Source organism: Protopterus annectens, chromosome 12.part0, assembly GCF_019279795.1.
Source record: "Protopterus annectens isolate FY-2018-M chromosome 12.part0, PAN1.0, whole genome shotgun sequence".
In the NCBI taxonomy this organism is placed as follows: Eukaryota; Metazoa; Chordata; order Ceratodontiformes; family Protopteridae; genus Protopterus; species Protopterus annectens.
Window position 1 is genome coordinate 596,890,763 of NC_056746.1, and position 18,176 is coordinate 596,908,938.

Sequence of the window (18,176 nt, forward strand, 5' to 3'; positions counted from 1 at the left end):
ACTGAACAGTCGATCGTATGAACTGTCGACCAAGTCATATAGACCCATATATACATATATATGGGATCCATGCTGCCATGCTGTACATTGAATTTTCACTACTTCGAACTCACTTCACCGAGTTCACTTGTTCAAAGTAGTGAAAGTTCAAACATTGACTTTGGCAATCACAGTACAGAGCAGAATGGGAATATTACCTTTTCCCTGCTGTAGTGCAATCTCGGAGTTGGTATATTTAAGTAGGGGTTGGGAGGAACAGCCCCCCACATGGGGGGCGCAGGGGGGCTTGCCTCCCTGCAAAAGCATGTTTTAGTGTGTTTTATTTTTTTATGAGACACTCTGCCAACTAGACTTCAGTGAAAGTGCACTTTCGTTGAAGAGAACTTTTGCTGAAGTGTGGGTATCCTGCTCTATTTCGAAGTGTTCTTTCGATGTAGAGCAGAAGACCCATATATATATATATATATATATATATATATATATATATATATATATATATATATATATATATATATATATATATATATATATATACAGATAGAAATGTGCATAGCATTTCCACATGGGAACAACATCCTGAACCACTCACTACAATATAACTGACTATATGCACTAAGGGGGTCGGGGGCTCAAATATGGGATACCTGGTAATTAGTGCTGTGTTACACCCCTCCACAGCCCTAACAGATATGCTGTGCAATCCAATATCCAGCACAAGCAATTTTTCACTCCAAGACCCTCCACAACACAGCTACAATGGTTTAACAGTAAGCCAATTAACCTGTAAAATGTCAGGGCAATATCTGTAACATATCATGCAAAAAAGTCATTCTACCGTAGAGAATGTACAGTGTGGAAGGTGTATACATTACAATGGTGCAGATATACACACATCTATACATTGACAAATATATTCTGGTATATAATATATATATATATATATATGGTTCTACCTGACATAGCCGAAACCACACAACACCGACAACCACATCACCGACACCACATATTCGACAGTCCATAAACACGAAACCACACATAACCGACAACGAAATAACCGACGGTACACAAACACGAAACCCCATACACTGCACACACCACAATAACAATTATTAAAAACAAAACACATCCCCATTCCACAAACCACACACACAACACAAGCACACCAAAATCCTTACAAGCCCACACTAAACCTTACCCTAACCCTAAGGTCCGTCACTATCGCACACTTACCTACCCGCCTCCCTAACCCTAACTCACTTAACCCCCTATCGCTCCTAACCCTAACTCACTTAACCCACCCCTATCGCTCCTAACCCTAACTCACTTAACCCACCCCTATCGCCTCCCTAACCCTAACTCACTTAACCCACCCCTATCGCTCCCTAACCCTAACTCACTTAACCCACCCCTATCCCCACAGACCGTCAATCTCCACACTTACCTGCCTCGCACCCTAACGTCCGTCACTACCGCATACTCACACAGCCTTTCCCCATGTCGGCATCCTCGGCGTTGGTGTTGTCATCCGTCGTGTCGGTCTTCTGCATTGTCGATGTTCTGCAACCCGCGATTCGCGTCGGTCTTCTTCGTTTTCGATCTTCTGGAGCTCCGAATTCCGCTGTCGGTCTTCTGCGCTGTCGACGAAGTCAGGTAGAACCATATATATATATATATATATATAGAGAGAGAGAGAGAGAGAGATATTAGATATATATAGGTATATACACATATACACAGACAAAATGTATTAGTAGCCATACATATGTAGAAGTAGTGTGGATGTACTGGGTACAAAGTATATCCCTCAGCCACAAGCCCTGTAACTGGCACCTGTGAAATGTGTAGTGTGGCAACCATTCCCACAAATGAGAACACTTACATTAAACATATACCCACTCACAATTCAAAGGACATAACACGACACACAGGTATGCATACACAGAAAATCTTTACTTTGTGTACTATACAATAGTGTATGCCATTACTTACAGTCCATAGATTTTGAAATATATAATCAGTGATGAATGCAAGGCCCACACAAAACAGTAGATGCAAGCAATGTGGATATATAACATACTATGCTGTCCAGGCCAAGGCCTTCAATTAGTACAACAGTAGACAAAAGATATGCCTTCAAGATAAGTAACAATCAGCAATTACAGATGTAGTTTAGCAGCCTCCACTTACACCCTGTAGTCAAGCCCAAGGGGGAAATGTATTAGTTGTGGTAATAAATAATGATAGGCCATTAACTAACAACCCCTAACTGTATCACAGCAAAACAAAGCCTGCCATATATATGGAGGACAGAGGCAGGAACACAGGGCATATTTGCAATATTGCTGTTACACACCCTGGAAATTGCTGGTGTTACAGGATTTGTTGCAACATACCCTTATGCAGGAATAAGACATCAGAAACACAAATGGATGTAGCCATGTACTGATAGCATGCAACAGACAGACTGCCAGTGATATATCTAGGACAATACATGTGTGGTGCACAGACAAAACCTAACAAACAATCCACTGGCCATCATGTGGATAGGCCCACAGTTGAGAGCTATGCTGACAGACTGTATTCCATACTAAACTACTATGGACACACAAACAGTGTAATACCAGCAATATACAATGCACATAACAACACTACTCATGCTGTCTATAGATCTGGAACCTTATACAAATGTGTATTTGGCCTGTGTCTGCAAGTCCTGCTATAAGAGGTGTTGCTACCTGCTCTCTGTAACACTGCTGCCCACATACAGGAAAAATGTCCTCCATACTGGAAAGGTTAAGGGACAATGCCTACGAGTCAGTATTTTATAGTACTCAGTTGCCATGACAGTGGTTATCCGAAGTACTACACAGCAGGCTGCATACATTTAGCAACTGGTGCACACTGATTGGTGCAGAGCCCATCACCTGATCATGTGCATCACCTACAAAAGCCATGCTGCAACCTATTTAAACCAGCTCAATCCCTCAAGTAAAGAGAGAGAGAGAGAGTGAGAGAGAGTGAAGAGATAGAGAGTGAGTGAGTGAGAGAGGGAGAGAGAGAGAGAGAGAGAGAGAGAGAGAGAGATATTAGATATATATAGGTATATACACATATACACAGACAAAATGTATTAGTAGCCATACATATGTAGAAGTAGTGTGGATGTACTGGGTACAAAGTATATCCCTCAGCCACAAGCCCTGTAACTGGCACCTGTGAAATGTGTAGTATGGCAACCATTCCCACAAATGAGAACACTTACATTAAACATATACCCACTCACAATTCAAAGGACATAACACGACACACAGGTATGTATACAGAGAAAATCTTTACTTTGTGTACTATACAATAGTGTATGCCATTACTTACAGTCCATAGATTTTGAAATATATAATCAGTGATGAATGCAAGGCCCACACAAAACAGTAGATGCAAGCAATGTGGATATATAACATACTATGCTGTCCAGGCCAAGGCCTTCAATTAGTACAACAGTAGACAAAAGATATGCCTTCAAGATAAGTAACAATCAGCAATTACAGATGTAGTTTAGCAGCCTCCACTTACACCCTGTAGTCAAGCCCAAGGGGGAAATGTATTAGTTGTGGTAATAAATAATGATAGGCCATTAACTAACAACCCCTAACTGTATCACAGCAAAACAAAGCCTGCCATATATATGGAGGACAGAGGCAGGAACACAGGGCATATTTGCAATATTGCTGTTACACACCCTGGAAATTGCTGGTGTTACAGGATTTGTTGCAACATACCCTTATGCAGGAATAAGACATCAGAAACACAAATGGATGTAGCCATGTACTGATAGCATGCAACAGACAGACTGCCAGTGATATATCTAGGACAAGACATGTGTGGTGCACAGACAAAACCTAACAAACAATCCACTGGCCATCATGTGGATAGGCCCACAGTTGAGAGCTATGCTGACAGACTGTATTCCATACTAAACTACTATGGACACACAAACAGTGTAATACCAGCAATATACAATGCACATAACAACACTACTCATGCTGTCTATAGATCTGGAACCTTATACAAATGTGTATTTGGCCTGTGTCTGCAAGTCCTGCTGTAAGAGGTGTTGCTACCTGCTCTCTGTAACACTGCTGCCCACATACAGGAAAAATGTCCTCCATACTGGAAAGGTTAAGGGACAATGCCTACGAGTCAGTATTTTATAGTACTCAGTTGCCATGACAGTGGTTATCCGAAGTACTACACAGCAGGCTGCATACATTTAGCAACTGGTGCACACTGATTGGTGCAGAGCCCATCACCTGATCATGTGCATCACCTACAAAAGCCATGCTGCAACCTATTTAAACCAGCTCAATCCCTCAAGTAAAGAGAGAGAGAGAGTGAGAGAGAGTGAAGAGATAGAGAGTGAGTGAGTGAGAGAGGGAGAGAGAGAGAGATAGAGAGAAAGCTGTCACAGCTGTCAAAAAAACATGAACAGGTATGTAAAACATATATGTATTTAACTGAATGTAGTATGTGGCATAGAATAATAGAATATATGATGTGTAATGATTTATATGTGCCATCAGTAGTTGTTTCTGTAATGATTTTCTGCTGAACAACTGCTTTGGACAATACTGTCTGTCCATGTAGGCAGTGGGACATACCTGTCAACTGTACAGATCAGCAATGAATGACAAAGATGTAAGGTATAATATCTGTGTTTGGTATATTAGTGTGGGCAGTGGCTGGTGGTGGAAGTACTGCCATCATGATAGACACATGGGTGTCAGAGTACACCACTTGCAGGACAGTCATGTTAATGTGTAATGTAGCATGCACAAATGCCATAAGTGTATAATAAGCTTACCTGCAATATGTTACCATATATAGCACCCTAATGTTAGTCTGTGTTCACATGTGACACCTGTCTGTGCTGCAGCAAGGCAGAACAGTACAGCTGTGAAGGAAAGAGAGTTAGCGTGTGGACCAGATGTCTGTATGCACCTCACATATAGATAAATATATGTGTGATATATAATTACACATGCATGTCTACAGATATACAGACACTCAGATATATATAAGTATATAAACAACCCACAATATATATCTGCACATATATGTATATATATATATATATATATATATATATATATATATATATATGTATACAAACACACACACATAACATAATTCTTCTACATATATATATATATATATATATATATTTATGTAAATACATATCCCCTTCCATGATATGTGTGACAGAACATCACACATATCAATACACAACATATATATATTATATATATATATATATATATATATATATATATATATATATATATATATATATATATATATATATACAGCAGTACATGGGTGCAAAATAAACTTTGATGTGTGGTGTGTAACCCATGTTGGGAACACATCGCATTTGTTTGTGAAGGTGGGATTTGTATGTTGGTGAATTCTAGTAGGCAAATTGTGGTATACAGGTTGGGTTTGAAGACAGAAAAGACAGACACATGTGGTGTGTAAACACCATGGATGAGGAGTGTTGTTTGAAATGTGTATGCCATTCAGCCCCCATATAGAAGCAATGGGACCAAGGTCCCCACCCATGGACAGTCATGACAGCATCTACATGGTCATAAGGGTGCCTGGGCTGTGGGCTGTGCCAGATGAGCAAGCATGTCCACCCTGTGTATGTATACTGCTGGGCTCCAGGTGATGTAGCACATCCCCCATGTCTCTGTGGAGCTTCCTATGCACCAGACCCTGGACCTGACTTTGGGTGACACGGTTCTGTCTGTGTGTGCTCGTGGGGGTGGACACCATCTCCTTAGGTGGTTCCACCTGAAGGTAGTGCAGAACCAGTAGATGATAAGGTCCCATGGTGGGTCCCAGATGCGATGTGGCCTGGTAACATGGCCAGGTGAGATGGAAGAGGTGGCTCTGCTGGCAACTAACCCCTACACATGCTATTGTGTCACTGTTATGGAACATATGTGGGCTGTAATAGTCCACACAATCCCGGAACATGTCCAACAGCATGCATAGATATCCCCAATAACACAGAATGGGAGATGTGCAGCAATCACATAGCATGCATACCACATGCACATGTGGAACCATAATGGCACTGACAATGACATGCAGGTGAAATAGTCTGTACCAGGCCAGCAAAGATAGTGCCCCCACAGGGAACATGGTTACAAACACATAGCACAAAGCATGGCACAAACACATAGCACAAAACGTGGTACAATACAACATATGTCCAATGTACGTAAACTGTCGACATACCAATTGCATTGTGTGAACGGTTTGTTGTAGCTGTTATGGTGGGGGGAGACAGAGATGTGTATTAAGAACTATGGTAATCCTGCTGTATGAGTTGCTCAGACTTGTTTTCAACTTTTTTTTTCAAGTTTTTCAGGAAAGATGTCTCATGCCTGATTACCAGCTTTCAGTGCTGCAGAAACCGAAGTAATCCTGACACACCTGATATAGCACTACCCGCTACTTTTTGGCAGGACAGCCCATGATCAGCAGGAGAGTACCACCCTGTAGAATGATCTAGTCCACAGGGTCAATGATGTCGGCCTGCAGAACCGCAATTATGAGCAGGTCCAGCATCATTATACTGACCTGCTTCGCCATGTATGCTGGCGTGCAGCTGCCATATGGGAGGACCACCTCACAACAGGGGGGGGGGCATGCCATCCATCCACCCCTGACTTGTGTGGAGGAGCTTCTCAGCAGCCTTGTGGCACCTGCCCACATTGCAGAAACAACAACTGGCAGGGAGCATTAGGGAGGTGGGTGCCACCAACACACCGGCTGAGGAGCATGCAGGTAAGGCCCCAGGGCACATAATTAGAACACTGTTGTGTATGTATCCGCATCTGTACAGGTAGAACATGCATATCTGAGATGTCATATACATAATCTGTTGCTGTGTAGTAGTAATAAACAGTTGTGCATAAGCTGTAGTATTGTGGACTTCTACTGTTGATGTAACATAATGCTGCACCCACCCTTTACTAATGCCACAGCTGTGGCCACTGACATCAACTTTCTCACACTCTTATGTAGGTCCCTTCAGGATACCACCAAGGCATCAGCCTGTAGCTGGTGAGTATGGTTTAGATTCATGTTTTTCCACTGATGAAGGCTTTGCAGCTGAAACCGGTATGGACAATAAAAGGGTTTAGCCTTTTGGCTTAATCCAAACATTTTTTTGTTTTTTGTGCCTTTTTCACCCACATGCTGGCTATTCATGTTTATTTCAGGATTTGGTTCAGCCTTGCATTGTTGTACGTGCAGAGTGCTTTTTACTGTGCTAGATTCATGCTTGCCAATACACTGGGCATGTAATAACTATGGGATATTCCATTAACACATCTAACACACCTACCCATACTGCATGCTGTATGTATTCACGTTTTGTTGCTGTGAAATGCACCGCATCACAGTGGAGACCATGATGGGGTATTGGAAGGGTACATCAGACACATGCAAGATAACTAACATCCTGTCATTGTGAAATTTATCCACAGGGAATGAGAAGAATGGTGGGATACACGGCATACAGTAGGGACATGTGTGAAACACCCTCATATGGTGCTACAACAGTAAATATACCTGTATTACAATAGCAACCATTACAGATTAACACTATGGCATAACATAACACTGTGGTCTACATAATTAGCTGGTAGTAGGCTGTTGAACATAGTGCCCCATTCTTGGGACACTGCAAACTGACATATGTGCAGGCCATAGTTGTGAAGCATCTGCATAAAGGCTGGAGGTGGGGAGGGTGTGTCATCATGACACAGCAGTACACTGCAGCAGGGATCCTATGTATGCTAAGAATGGCTGTATCTGCACACAATCAGGTTCAGTAACTGTGGCAGACGCAACCCTAACTCCACAGCAGTAGTGATGGCAGTGTGTGAACTCCAAGGGATGTGCACATAAGTAGACCTTACAACCAGGCAGAGTTGTGGGACATGTGTAGGGCACCCCCCCATAACCATGGTAAGGTCTGGCAGTTGTCAGTGTAATAGTCTTGTATTGGTCATACATGCACTGCTGATGTTGTGATATATAAACCAGACATCAGGAATTCACAAATGACATCTGTCTACATATAATCCCAGGTATGTGTCACTCAAACACATAGGGGCTGTGTGCATTAGAGCTGACATAACTGACACAGTACTACAAATGCAGAAATGGTTTGTATACCTGTGAGGTATGGTGCACAGTACAAGGCAGGGTACAGAACAGGTCCACAATAACAGTGTACATAGGTACAGTGTTATCAAGGGAAAGGGCCACCACCCACCAACATAGCCCATGCATCACCCACATGTATACTGGCGCTAGCATGAAGTCACTATAGCTGCACTGTATGCTGTTGAGTACATATGTAATGCATGCTGACAGAAGGGTAATGGGAGGACTGTGTGTACAAAAGTTGTGCAACCTCACATGTAGGTGTGTGTGTGTGTGTGTGTGTGTGTGTGTGTGTGTGTGTGTGTGTGTGTGTGTTTATTATGTCTGTAAGTGCAATCTGGTGGAGTGAAGTGTGGTCGATGCATGTCAGATGTGTGTGTACATGTGTGTCTGTTTGTGTGGGTGTCCATGTATGCACAGGTGATTGTGGGGTTGATCACATGGCAGTACTTTTCCTTGGAATTGTGCCATACATGGACATGCAGTGACACATGAGACACCAGGAAAACTTGTCTGATATGTGATCACAGGACAGCTGATAGTATAACAAGGTCTGTAGCATGGAACATGCATTGGGAGAAAAAGTACACACCAGGTATACACATCATATTGCTATCAGCAGATAGATAACCGACTACCCACATATGCAGCACTACTGTTGCAATGGGGAATTATCAGAGCAGGCCAGTGAGTATATCCAGATATTATTGCTATCTACATGATAGGTTGATCATGCAGCAGGGATGGCATGGACTGAACAAGACTGTAGTATGAGACTCCGGTGTGTGAAATATGTAGTGAATGTATTAGCCCCTACCATATAGGAGCGATGTATATGATGACCGGACATACACAGGTTTAACACTGGATGACAGCAGTGAGGCCATGTATAACCTACTCCACTCAAGTCAGGGAGGTGATGGAGTAACAGGTCATGTGTTGTGATCACATGTGTAGGCATGGAGAGGAATGATATGTTAATGGGTAGTATTAATGAGTGTATTTTAGCAAGTGCAATACAGGATGGGGAACATATGTAACTGAATGTGGGACTGTCTGTAAACCCAGAGATAGGGAGGTAGTACGTATGTGTACTGTTATGCAATGCTGTACAGGTCTTAAATTGTGTGTTTGTTTCCCCCACAGGTGGCGAGGTGGGTTAGGGTCCCTCCTGCATACAATCCGAGTTTGGTGTCTGTACATACACCAATGATGATGATTATGATGGTATTGTTGAGGCACAGGTGGGGTTGTCAGAGGCCGACACTGCGCCATCATTTGTCATCACCCTCCTAGCCACCCCAACAAAGTTACAGTGCTCATACACGCCCCATCACCAGAGGCCATAGCAGAGGGACCGTTGGCGGTTGGTGTCACTGCTCAGGAGAGTTTGGTTTCCATGCCGACTGTGTTGGGTCACAGTTGGCATAGCCAGATGTCTGGCAGGGCAACACATAGGGTGATGTAGCATGGTGCTCATGTGAGGGCCGCTGGTCATCATGCCCCTGGCAGAGGCGCCACAACTGGTATCACCAGGTGCATGTTTCAGATGTCATGGGGGCACAGGCATGTATGGAAATGTGCACCAGACAGGGCCTGAGGCTGCAGAGGGCTGCTTTTTCATCTGTAAGTGACAACATCCATGAACTTGCTGCTGCCATCCATGAACAGAATAAGATCATGGATAGATGGTGGGTGAGATGGTGGGCCTCCTCAACCATGGTATGTCTGTGCTTGAAAACTTGGTGGGAGTGGTGTGATGGCCACGTAGACGTATGCCAGAAACACCAATAGCTGGCGGTCGATGTGGACATGCTAGGATGCCAAGTCGCACCTATAGTGACAGTACCAGCCCCAGCACATCACTGGGGGTGCTGTCCACACCACACCACAGCAGGCCTTGTGCAAGTGACCCTGGCCAGTTCCAGGTGGAACATGGTTTCAGCGGACATCTGTCATCATCACGGGAGAGTAGCACATCAAGGTCTGTACCTGCACATGCCCATGGAACCCCTGGCAGGCACAGTCAGCATGTCCATGGCTAGAGGCGGTGAACTGCACACCTTGCCAGGTATGGTCTGCAGCTGTCCCAAAACACCTGTATAGGGCAGCCACATGGCAGAACTATGTGTATGCATACACACACACTATGCAAACACACCTAGGGCTACCCCATACTGACACACACACCACATCACCATGCCCTCTATCAAAGAATTAAACCCCCTCACCCACACACATGATGTCAAATGTATGGACCACCCCCAGCCTCTGGAAAACCAGCAACACACTCTGTGCATATGATACCTGTGCCACATCCCTGTCATCCATAACATCAATGCAGGGACAGGCTAATGTGGTTCTGAATAACATGGTGACTGTAATAGAGTGCAGCAATGTACTGCAGTATAAGATGTTGTCGGGGGTAATATGTAATGCATACATGTCAGGTAGTGTAGCCATCCAGCTATGATGTATTTCAGCTGTTAGTAACACTGATTGATTGTGATCACCATAATTTTATCCATTTGTGTTGTAGGTGTACATGTGTCAGCAGGAGGATGGTCTGCAGTCATATTCCACAAGAGTTATGGCACTGTGGTGACACCATGGCTGTGACCTATCCAGTGCACATTTGCACACATCACAGGTTTTTATAACAATTATTGCTTGTGCCACATTGACAGGTGACCCACTGGGACATGTATAATCTGCAAGCTTATGTCAACCTATCCACATACACACACATCCTTACTTGGCAACACTGTGACTACACCGCTACCTAGGTATGTAGTGCTACTGAACTGTGTGGCTTTCATTGCACACACCACACACTGTGTAGAGGGAGGTGTGTACCAGGTTATATGTTACATGCATTACATCCACAGACATGTACAATATGGTAATAGGGGATGTAATGGTTGTATATGGACAATACATAGTGTGTCATACCATCATATACACACTGACAGACACATAACAGGCAGACACACATCTTAGAGACCTGGGCTTATTGGTGCTAACTAGTCCATGTGTCCAATGTGTTACAGGTAGGCTACACACAGCACATGCGTAACTGGGCTGTATTGTGGTATCAGTTACCTGTATGGTTGATGGTGTCAGTGGTCACCAGAAAGTGGTACATGGGACATATACCAAGTGTATCATGGTGTAATGACAGTGTACACAGCACCTACATCCCCAGTGGATATTGTATGCACTAGAACCCATTATGACAATCTGCTATACCCACTATCACACATTGCCCATGAAGGCAATACACCCCACTGTATATCACAACAGTGGTACTACAGGGATATGCATCTAATGCACAAGCCACAGGCATAATAGGGTGTTGCATTGCCATGCCTCACCTATGGGCAGTGACAACACTATCTGTACTACTGTGTGGCAATGTGTAGTATAATAGGAGTATGTGGCCTCGAAATGGTGTACCCTACAGATATGCAGACATGCACACATGCACACACTTGGCAGACCTCAATGAGTTTCCCATGCCTATCGACCTATTTATACAACACTGTTGTGCTGGTACTGCAAGGCACATGTAGCCATTAGGGAGAGGAGTGTAGCAGGGTACATGTCATGTCCAATACAGCAGCGGCCACATCTGACTATGGCAATGGGTGTTGAGGTGGTTGTGAAGGCTGTCATAGAATTCACAACTACAGGTGTACTAACACACAAACACTGCTATCCTCAGTAATGCACATGTACATGTGTCAGTACTGTGGTGCATTGCTGCAGGTGGTCATAGCTGTGTACCTGGCTATTGTCCATGGAGTGATTGGTTGTTTCGGGGGTGTGTGTACATTGGTGTCATGCCACCTGCCATGTGCTAGCAGGCAATCTATCGACAGACAACACGTTAGTGACCGTCATGGTGAGAGTGACATGCATCAGCCAATCCTCTGGGTGCCTTCTGCACATGGCCACTGAGGTGATCCAGTTGACATGTATTCAACATGTGTTACAACACATGGTTAGTGTCTGTGATGGAGACCTGTACCCATGCATGTTCTGTTGACTGTGGTAGTGTAGTGTAGGTACCCGTGGCATGTGGCCCATACAGGGTGTTGTCTCCTATATGTGACAGGTAGTACACAGCTGGCCAGAATGTCAGTGTCAATCATACATAGGTTGTCTGTATGTATCCCAGCTGGATACCTGCTATTTGCACATCTGTAGAGGGACTGACAGACATCAGTTTGGCGAGTAGCTATGCAATAGGATGAATGTGCCAACAGACTGTTTGACAACAATATGTATGCTATTATTACATGTTGTAAGCCCTCACTAACATGTGCTGTACAGATGGTAATCTACAGTTACATTCCACATGTCTGATTATTATCCAGTAGGGGATATATACGGTGACACAGCCCACATACCAGGAGCATAAGAGTGAGGCCTCAGAGTGCAGCTATGCCCACAGGTGTGCTTGCTGTCAGTAGTAATGTTATCACTCTACCCTTGCCTGGGACAGCACTGTCAACAGTAGTAATGCCATGTTACACTAGATGCCAGTGTGATAGCATGTACCCTGGGTGCTACCCCTGCATGTAACTCATTCACACAGATAACAGTGCTGTGCAGGTCTCATATACTTGTGTGTCCCAGACATGACACTCAAAACCCTTTGCTACTGTAATGACAGCACATAGACACATGTATTGTACATGGCATTACATACACTTATTACAGATGTCATTTCCCAAGGTTTGACATAGCCTCTGAGTAGATAATATGCCACAAGAGTATAGCTGGAGGTTTTCTAGACATTCAGCATAGGACATCTGCTTTAGGCCTATGATTCTTACAGTGAGGTATTTCAGTGGCCTTCCCAGCTGTCGCAGATGTCTTGTGAGGTACATACCAAATGGGGCATTGTACTCTATATTGAGTGTAATGAGGGATGAGTACAGTGGGACAATTACCTCCTTTTTTCTGGATGAAAAGCCCTTAATGATGAGGTGTGCCACATAGAAGGATTTCCTTACTGTTGTGGCACTGTGGTTAATGAAGGTGAGACCACTGGCCACCTATATCCCCATGTCTGTCATCACACTTTCGGTGTTTAGTGTACTGCCACCTATGTGGTAATTCATGGGTACATGATTTTTCCAAAGGGGATAACTATACATTACTTGGCATTAAGCTTGAGCCTATGGCTCTGGCACCAAGCATCTGTTTCTGTAAGGGCCTGTTGTAGAATATCCACATCATTTGAGGATGCAATAATGGCTCCCAGTTTGCAGTCATGTGTGAACTTTGTTAGCCAGAGTTCCGTAGTGTTGGCCTTTACTTCAGAGAAGTACATGCCAAACAAGAACGGTCCCAGCACTGAACCCTGAGGTACTACACTTGTCACTTGTCTGGAGCTGAGATTGGAGTTGGCTTCTTTTACAGTCCGGGTTCCATCAGTAAATCAATTGGCAACCAATTGAGTGACGCAGTAGTTTATGGCCAGCTTCGTAAGTTTAACTATGTCTCCAGAGTGGGGGATGGTGTTGAAGGCCTTGGCCAAGTCCAGATAGGCTGTGTGGACCACCTTACCCTCGTCTACAGCTCCAGAGACTGATTTAAAGTAGTCAGTCAGGTACAGGAGACAAGATCTGCCCTTCACCCAACCTGGGTGAGGTCCAGTGTTTGATGGTTGCCAATGTCTTTGTTTATAAGTTCCATGATAATGCATACCATGCCCTTGCAGATCAGGCTTGTCAGACAGATGGGACAGTAGTTCCATGGATCCAAGGTGGATCCCCCCTTGTGGAGTATGATAACTGTAGATGTGTGCCACTCATTGGGATTGAAGCCTGAGGTGAGGCTATGATTAAACATGACACTTAGGTGAGGTGGAAGTTTGTTTTGTAGTTCATGTAGTACACAGCCCAGAATGTCATCTGGTCCCATGGATGCTGTATTCCTAGCTGTGGAGAGTGCAGTTTCTACCTGTGTGGCCATGATTACTGGAATTGACAATCTTTTGGTAGTGAGATGGGCCCTTTAGGGGGTGAGAGGAGGATGAATGTGGCATGAAATCGATCTGCATGGATATTGGCAAACTCCTTGGAATCAATATATTTAATGCCATTCTGTAGTAGCTCAGAGCAGTTCTGAGCATTTTCGTTTAGATTCTAGACATAACTATAGAATGCCTTGTGGTTATCTTTGGAAGCTTTGGCAATTATATTTATGCAACAAGCTTTGGAGGATTTTGAGAGATCTCAGCTTCTTACTGAGGCTGGTAAAGGAGCAGTTTGCATTTTGGGAGTATCCTTTTTTCTTTAACAGTTTCTTCCTTCTGTTGTATAGCTTGTTTATGGCAGTGGAGCACAAGATTGTTTTCCTTTTTTGGAGAACAGTATCTTGGTTTTGTTTGGGATGGCACAATTCATGCAGAAGTGGATGTGCTCATACAGTGCCTTAGTGTAGGATTCACCAGTTGCACTTTCAGCTCCCATTTCCATGGGTGTCATGAAGTTTGTCACTTCTGACTTGAGTAGCATGACACTGGCTTTGGACAGGGTTTTTATGGAGGTTTCCTTACTGGCGGGTGGGGGTGTGATGTGTATGTCAATGGTGATTACCTTATGGTCAGACCTGACCAATAAGGGGGTGACCACTGGTGTGGAACATCTTTCTCCCATGTTGGTAATGACCAGGTCTAAGATATTGGAGCCCCTGATTGGACAACGGATTAGTTGATCCAGGGGGTTGGAATGTATGAATTCCAGGAACCGTTGGTAAAAGGTGTTGGTACCCGAGTAGTTTTCGCAGTTAATGCCAGGGTAGTTTAAATCACACAGTATTATGGTGTTTGGTTGTATCTTAATATTGGCCAGTATGTTTATAAAGGTGTAGTGAGAATCTTGGGGCATGGTGGGGGATCTGTAGCAAGCTAAATTTGGATTTCAGTCTTACCTAGTGTTAGTTGCACCTGGAGATTCTCAGATGCATTGTGTTGAGAACTAGGCTGGAGGTGTGAATAACCCTGGTGAATATGGGCACTCCTCTACATGTAGTGTTGTGGTCTTGGTTTGGTGCCCAAAATGTGTGGTACGAGTTGTAGCTTGGTATTACAGGTGTGCTCTCTGGAGCATTGAACCAGGTCCCATTTATAGCACAGATATCAATGTTCCCCATTTGTAGGTGTGCCTGAAGAGAGTGCCTTTTTAGGTTTAGACTTCTGGCATTGAGTAGCATTACCTTCAGTTTTGCATGCTTGTATCAGTTATGGTGGTGGTTTTGTCCTTTGAACCTTGCCTAGATAAGGCACTATGGGGAGCCAAGAGCTGTAGCCAATAACCTGAATCCCAGGGGCAACAGATGCAGACCATCTCTGGCAAAGCATCGTGGTTTGTCAGTCATGTCATCCCAGGCAGACAGATACTGGATCCCCTTTGAATGACATCAGAAGCTTAGTCACTTGTTGAATTCATTGCTGTGTATATGTATATGTGTGAGTGTTTTTATGTATATATATTATATATATATATATATATATATATATATATATATATATATATATATATATATATATATATATATATATGTGTGTGTGTGTGTGTGTACATATATATCTCTATATATGTATGTGGAAATGTATATGTGTATATATCTATATAGATATGTGGATATATGTGTACACATATATTTTTACCATATGTCCATCACATGGAGTGGAGTCCTACCTCAGCATTAGTAGTCCCAACCTATTAGTGCAAAGGGATGTCATGGATGTATTGCAGGTATATATGTAGACTGTTGCTACTGTCTTAGGGGTGTCTTAACAGACATGTTGGGTGTGGGAGGTCACATCTGCTGTAGACAAGTGCACAACTGGCAATGGACAGACATCCTAAGAGCATCATACTACAGTACCACTGCTAGAACAGTAATGATCCTGTGGATTACAGCAGGGATATGACCAATATATGTGGACAGTTTGGCACTCTGTGGTCAGTCCAGAAGTTTACACATGTCCCCTTCATGCAAGACGTGTGGACCACGCCTCCCAATGTGAATGTTACTAGCCATGTACATGGGTATATCATGACAATACTGGAGTACATATGCCCACACAGTGTATGCACGCACACACGCCAGTCTGTCCAGGCACATAATACCTGGTGGTTCTGAGTTCACAAGGCCACATACTACCCAGTAGATAGTGACATATATCTGTACAGCATACCACTGCTTTGTCAGAAATACACAACAGTTATGCTGCCCTAGCAGCATTAAGTCTTGCAAATAACTGGACATAACAGCACACTGGGTAATTACAGTAGGCTGCTAGGCATGTCACAAAGCACTGGGCAAACTACAGGCAGACTGCCACAACACTGGACTACATATTGTATGGGGGAATACACATGTACCTGCGATTATAGTGGGCTTGACACACAGGTCACAGCACAGCGTAGCAGACACCTGTGAGAAAATGCATACCCAGATCCAATGTCAATGCAGCCATGGCCACATATGATACACAAGCTTAATATGACATTATAGCGACTGTCTGATAAACACCACCTTCATATGGGCCACTCACACTAACTCTGCATACACTGGTCATGGCACAGTGTGGTCCGATGGCAGTCTGTGGTATGGGACACGTGTGTGTCTGGCCCTACAGACATGTGACCCAATAGGGTACCATACATTGGAGCAGTATGTAATAACAGATAGAACAGGACCGAGAACAATGGTGTCTGCCACAGTCTGTACAGAGCCCAAGGTTCATAAGTGCAATACACATACTGTCATCAATCATCCTAACTCAGGGGTCTGCAACCTGTGGCTCTGGAGCCACATGGGTCTCTTCCACTCTGCTGTAGTGGTTCCCTGTACCTCTGAGGATTAATGGGCAATCTACCACACAACACACATGCACACACACACACACACACACACACACACACACACACACACACACACACACACACACACACACGCACACACACACACACACACACACACACACACACACACACACACACACACACACACACACATAGATCAAGCAATCCCAACACAGGAACACAATTATGGACATATGTTAGGTACTGTTCTTGTACACTTAGTTATTTTATATTTAGTATAACAATATATGAAACCGTATATGCTCTGCTATCTTCATTTTAGGAGTCAGAAAGCTGTTGTGCTTCCCAATGAGTTTAGTGTGGTGGGTGAGGGGTCAGGAATGGATCTTTGGATAGTGAAGGTTGCAGACCCCTGCCCTACAGACCACAGTACTGTACATGCAAACACAGAATGTCCCAAGTACTGTCCTCAGAAACAACCCCTACTACACACAACATGTCCAGCAGTCTGTCATCTGACTGGCTTGTTATCAGGTATGATGTCAATAAATAATGGTGTATAGAACATATGCACCATATATATGTGGGCTTCATCTGCACAACACGTGTGCATCTCTGCAGTCTAGAGGTCAGTGTATGTAACAGTGTTATATGCCCCTCTAAGTCAGTGTATGGGAGGGTATGCACCATAGGTATCCTAGGGTATTACAACATGTAAGGAATACCAGTAGTAAGCTGCTAAAGGTATACAGATGTAGATTACCATACATTTCACCTTCAGGTCATTGTTGGCCTACTACTTACTGACATCAGTGTGATTGTGATGACTTCAGTTATGCATTGTTATGTAACATATAACACCCATTGTGTCAACCTAGGTCTTTCCCCCCTAGGGATTGTGTGCAGAGTGTATTTAGAGGCCACTGGGCTATACATATGCATTACATACTATTGATTGCTTGTTATCCTGTGGCCCAGTCTGTATTTCCTGTTGTACTATTTGTAGGCCTTGGAGTGGACACCAACAGATGTGATGTTTTCGGATTACTGTAATAAATTATCTGTTTCAGAGTTGCATTACTCTGT